Consider the following 6,334-nt stretch of genomic DNA (forward strand, 5'->3'; position numbering starts at 1 on the left):
GATTAAAATTCTGGGACCAGCAACTACTAAACCCAACAATCTTGTATTAGCAAAGCCATTTTGTATTTTGATTCCCTAATGAGGAAAGGAGTATAAAGACATGAAGGTATTAAAGTCTATTTAGTTAAGTGTGTTCATGCTTTGCTTTTGCCATGTAGGTTTATGTTTCCTTAATTCCTAAGAGTGAGGTTACAATAAAGCATAATGAGTCCAACAAAAACCCTAAAGTAATGATAAGCTTTTTTTTACACTATTGCAATCTGGAGTATTCCCAAAGCTCACTACTACTCAACCCTCAGAAATACTTGAAAAGAATATTTTCTCTGAGAATATTATGATTGAGGACATTCCAGGGATGGGTGATGTGGATTTTCTGGTTATCAAATGAACTAAGTATTATACCTGTTATTCCTCATATATTTTTAGTCTAATAATACCATAGTATTTTATTTTTTGTTAACCCTTGCCCAAGGATACTTTTCCATTTATTATTTTACGGGGAGTGGAAGAGAGAAGGAAAGACAGAGAGAAACATTTATGTGAGAGAAACACATCTATTGGTTGCCTCCTGGGAGCCCTGATTAGTGCCCAGGCCTGGGAGGAGCCTGCAACTGAGGTACATGTCCTTGACTGGAGTCGAACCTGGGACCCTTTGGTCCGCAGATCAATGCTCTATCCACTGGGCCAAACCGGTTAGGGCTGTACCATAGCATTTTAAAAAGTAGATTAAAAATGCACTTTTTGGCCCAGCCAGCATGGCTCAGTGGTTGAGTGTCGACCTATGAAAGGATTCGCCCTTGGATTTCTGGTCAGGGCACATGCCCAGGTTTTGGGCTCAATTCCCAGTGTAGGGCGTGCAGGAGGCAGCCGATCAATGATTCTCTCTCATCTATCAATGATAGATGTTTCTATCTCTCTCTTCCTCTCCCTTCCTCTCTGAAACCAATAAAAATACATTAAATACACACACACATACCCCCTGGCAATGGGCAAGGAGACACCTGATTGGTGGTGTTGCTCTTATATCAGTCAGAGGCAAAGCAGATGTACAGTCCTTAGTTCATCCTAGCTTGATGCCTGTGTCGGTGGCCAGAGCTGTTTCATGCCTGAGGCACATAAAAAAAAAAATACACACACACACACACACACACACACACGTACTTTTTGGATGGTTGCTTTTTTACCTCCTGCTGCTTTGAGGAAAAATCAAAATTAAAAAATATATTTTTCAAAACATTTATATTCTACTTTGAAAATTTTTATTAAATTTAGATCATCATATTTTCATTGTGATTATAACATATACTTATAAAGCAGTATTATAGAAACGTAACAAAAATAGAAAATCTATCAATTAGGATAACAATGCAGGAAGAAGACAGAAGAAAAGAGAGAGACATGACTAATATTCTGGGCAATTATTAATGTGCTCTACTTTTTACAAAATTCTAAACCATAAGCTCACTGAATATTTTAGACCTAGAAGGACATAGATATTATCTTTTAATATAATGTCTTCATTTAATACTGCATTCTCAATACTTTAGACCACATTTTTTTTTCACATGTTAACACCCCTAATATTGAAGTGCATCTAACAATCGAAAGTATCTTATTATTGCTTTTGGGTAATGTTTCTAATTTTCCAATAGATATTCATCTTTGGAATTCATAAATGAAAAATCAAAATTTCTGGAAAAAATTAAGAATTGGCTTAATTATGTTATTCTGCATTTTTCATAATACATTATGTATTTTAAATAATAACCAGTGACCATAATAATAAACAATGTATCATTTTTCTGTATTAAGATTATACTAAGAGTTTCAGAGGTTTCCTATTTAAAAACGATAGGAAATTCATGGCTTATTGACATCATGAGTCAATATATTATAATAATTCATAAATGTCTACCTGATATAGACATCTCATAATAAGACACATTTTTGAAGCTAAATAAATATCATTTAAGATATAAAAAGATTATACTAGATATTTAATATTTAATATTACATTATTCTTAAAGTAAAATTTTAAAACATAAAGCATTCATTACTCCAATTGATAATCTTCATCTTTGTTTTGTAACAAATATTCCAGTTATAAAATAATTTCATTTTGTACTGATGTTGATCTGATCGAATGAATACTATATCCAAAGCAACCTCAACTTTGTCAAGTTTGTTAAGGAATATGTTGCTTCACATGAACTCTTTAAAAAAAAAGTGAAGATAATTATTTAGTTGGCCTTGATGTTGAAATCAACATTGCTTTTGCTATTTCTTATTTTAGACCGGTTTTTATTTCATATTGTAGTGTTCCACAACAATGTCCACATATTTTTGTTGCATTTCTTTTGTTAAACTATTTACAGGGAAGTGGACCTACAGCAAATATTAAAAAACTACAGAATGCCAGTGAGTATTACTGGGTAGTATGATAACAGGATTTGGATGTCCTAGTAGAGTTAACAGTACTACACAGATTTACATGTCAAAATTGCTTATTTAAGGATTCAAAATTTGTTAGTTTTTGGAACACCACACAGGACTGATATAAACATACTATGCTTATAAACTTCCCAATACTTATTTTATTTGCAAGAATAGCTCGCTATTAGCTGCAGAACAAGGTCACAGACTCATATACGACATGGAAATGACAACAATAATGATTGATTAGTAGTGGCTTTCCATTTATTGTTGAACTTTATTTGTTCCAGAGAATTATAATACTTTTCCTGTTTTCTCTATTGATTTTCTACAAGATTTTGGATTCAGAGATATGTATAAATTTCCTAAGGAATTTTCATGTGGAAACACTACTGTCAATCAGACAGCAGTTATGACACAGTTGCTGCCTATGCAGTTGTAAACATCAACAGAACCGGCATCAGAGTTTATAGAATGAGTGACATCAACTTAGAAGAAAATTCCAGAGATAATAGTAGAGCATTCTTTTAATTCTCACTCTAGACTAAAGGGTTGGGAAGAAAAGGTAGAGGAGGCGATGTATCATAAATGTTTGATAACATTGCTGAAGCGAGTTTCACAAGTAAGATAGTTCTACATAATTGTAAGGTGTGCTTAAAGCCCAACACTAAAGGCTTTAGTTTTCTTAGCATTTTTTTCTTTGAATGCTGCACCACCAATAATTTTGATGGCACGCAAAAGTTATAGTGTGGGGAAAATGGACATCAAATGACTTTGAGTCAAAAAGTGATTCAGAAAAGCTGGAGTCTGCAAGTGGAGATCTTTTAGAAGGACCTTAACCAATTTAGATTGCTTAAATTTTTCTTTTTAAGTAGGCATACGATAAATGATAAAAATGTTATAAACAATTAAGTCTGAGTATTAAAACATTTTCAAAGTGATGGAGTATTTTTCTCATAGTTTAATTGGTAGTGTTTTACTTTCTTAATGGTACATAAAATAATAATACATCTTATAATCAATGATATGTCTGATTTGATAAAATAGAGATGCAGGGATTGATACAGAGAATTAGATGACTTCCCAAACATACCAATACATGTGATGTTTTGATATACGTGCACACATGATGTGAAACTGTATATGTACATTTTAAATTGATCCTAACATTTTTGAGGTCTACCTATATTAATATATATGGATCAAGCACATTACCTTAATTATTGAATCGGATGATTACATGAATTTCCCACAATTTACCAAATCTCAACTGGTGAGCTTTTCCTGTGTCTCTTATTAACAATGCCACAGCAAGCATCTATATTGGTAAAGAAATGTTAGCAACTCTGATTACAAATCTCCAAATGTATCATGGTTTAAACGTGATAGAATTTTATTCCCAGATCACATAAAGAACAAAATGCATGTGGCTGATTAGTGGAGGCTTCCCTCCAAGTAAGAGGGACCCGGGTGTTTACATGTTAAAATTCCAATATTTTCATCATATAGCTCTCAAAGTCTCTGCTTGTTTGGTTCAAGCTAGTGGGAAAGGAAAGAGCATGGGGATTATGTATGGCTGTCTGTATTTTTATCAGGCAGGTCTGGAAGCGCTACACAGTAAATCCTCACTTATTATTTACTAGAGTTTATTTGCAGGGTCACATCTGATGAGGAGGAGGTGAGGAAATTTAGTCTTACTGTATGCCAAGGAAAAGGAGGATATAGGTTTAGTGACGTACTAGTCAACCTCTGTCCCAATGTTCTTATACATGTCTCCTCATACCTGCTTATGAGGGTCTAGCAGCCGTGGGCAAACTACGGCCCGCGGGCCGGATCCGGCCCTTTTGAAATGAATAAAACTAAAAAAAAAAAAAGACCGTACCCTTTTATGTAATGATGTTTACTTTGAATTTATATTAGTTCACACAAACACCCCATCCATGCTTTTGTTCCGGCCCTCCGGTCCAGTTTAAGAACCCATTGTGGCCCTCGAGTCAAAAAGTTTGCCCGCCCCTGACTAGGGCATATACCTAATGGGGAATTGTTGAGTCTTAGTGAATAGATCTGCAACTTATTTAGATATCAGTCACTGTGTAAGTGTGCTACTATTCTCATATCCTTGTCAGCTCTTCAGCTTATCAGCTTTTAAAATATTTGTCATTTTATAACTGTGAAACAATAGCCATGGCTTTAATTTGCATTCCCTTGATTGATGGAAATGTTGATAATCTATTTTGATTATTTGCTACTCAAGCAGCTTTATAAAGTCCCTGTTATTATTATTATTTTTTGCTAATTTTTTCTTTTTGATTATTATTTGTTCTTTATATATTCTAGGTAATAATTCTTTGATGGTAATTTCCATTGCAAACATATTCTCCCAGTTGTGGCTTATATTTTTATTTTATTTACGGCTCTTGATATACAGAAGTTAATTTAAATTTATCCTTTCCTCTATCTTTTGTGCTTTTTTGTGTTTTGTTTAAGAAAATTCTTTCTTCTCTGATATCATGAACATATTTGCCTATGTTCTTTTAAGTGTTTAAAGCTTTGGTTTTTTATATTTAGCTTTTAAATCAACATAAAATTTTTTATAGATAAGCATAAGGCAGTAATCTAATTTTTTCCATATGTATAGCCAGTTGTCTCAGCACCACTTATTGAATTATCCTTTCTTTCCCAACACATCAGTAATTATGTTCTATAACATGATTTTCCATATGTATGAGGCTGTTTCAAGTTCTGTTTCATTGAACCTACTGTGTAGCCTTTAATATTTTTCACAGAATGATATACTGATGTACATGCATCCTTAAAATGGAGTTTCTGCTATTTTTAATAACAATGAGATATGATATAGATATTACTCTTTGTCTTGCTCTTTTCATTTCACAATCCTTCTCTGAATATTTTTTCAAGTCACACTAATTCATCTTCTTGGATGACTACCTAATAGTTTCTGGTATTAATATGGGATATTAAACTATTGGCATATTAATGGAAATTTATTTTATTTCAAAATGTTTAACCTCTGAAAATAATACGGAACTAAACATTCTTGAATATATGGACTAAGATTCCTTATCTACAACACTCAGTTCAAGTAGCAGGTCTGAATTATATGGTAGCTAAATAGAAGATTTTAGCACATTTTTACAAATTGTTCTCCAGAAAAATGGTTTCAGCTCCCATTTCTATCAACTGCACATGGCATCCTTCTACCTCCTCTTCTCTTCTTTGTGCCCAGCAATAGCTATCACTGCTCTTTGCAATGTTCAGCAGTCAGGTGAAGGGCCTTGTTATTATGCTTTACATTTCCATTAATAATAATGAATTTTAGTATTTCATCATTTTTGACCATTTGTAATTGGAATTGTCAAATTGCCTTTTGGATTTTTGCCGTTTCTTAACATTTTGAAGCAGTTTTTTTATAGTATAGATATTAGCCTTTTTTGTCATTATTCCACATTATGAATTTTTCTAAATCTAACATATAATTATTTTGACTTTATTTGCAGTACCTTCTCAACAATATATTTTTTTTATGTGCCTCAGGCATGAAACAGCTCTGGCCACCGACACAGGCATCAAGCTAGGATGAACTAAGGACTGTACATCTGCTTTGCCCCTGACTGATATAAGAGCAACACCACCAATCAGGTGTCTCCTTACCCATTGTCAGGGGGTTAACAATATTTTTACTTCTTTTTTTAATTAAATTTATTGGGGTGACATTGGTCAATAGAGTCAAATAGGTTTCAAGTGTACATTTCTATGATACATGATCTTCAACTGCATTGTGTGTCCACCACCCAAAGTCAAATCATCTTCTATCTCCATATATTTGGCCCCTTTTATTCTTTACTACCTGCCACACCCCATTCCCTCTGGTAACCAAATT

General features: G+C 33.4%; 2 pseudogenes; one reads left to right on the top strand and one right to left on the bottom strand.

Annotated features, from left to right (window-relative positions):
• Positions 1–974: 974 nt before the first annotated feature.
• Positions 975–1,119, top strand: LOC139004739 (small nucleolar RNA SNORA48; annotated as a pseudogene).
• A 4,856-nt stretch (positions 1,120–5,975) lies between these two features.
• LOC139004733 (small nucleolar RNA SNORA48) lies at positions 5,976–6,120 on the bottom strand (annotated as a pseudogene).
• Positions 6,121–6,334: the final 214 nt, after the last annotated feature.

Source organism: Myotis yumanensis, unplaced genomic scaffold (genome assembly GCF_028538775.1).
Source record: "Myotis yumanensis isolate MYYU_CA2020_CCGP unplaced genomic scaffold, mMyoYum1.0.hap1 SCAF_2, whole genome shotgun sequence".
NCBI classification, from domain to species: domain Eukaryota; kingdom Metazoa; phylum Chordata; class Mammalia; order Chiroptera; family Vespertilionidae; genus Myotis; species Myotis yumanensis.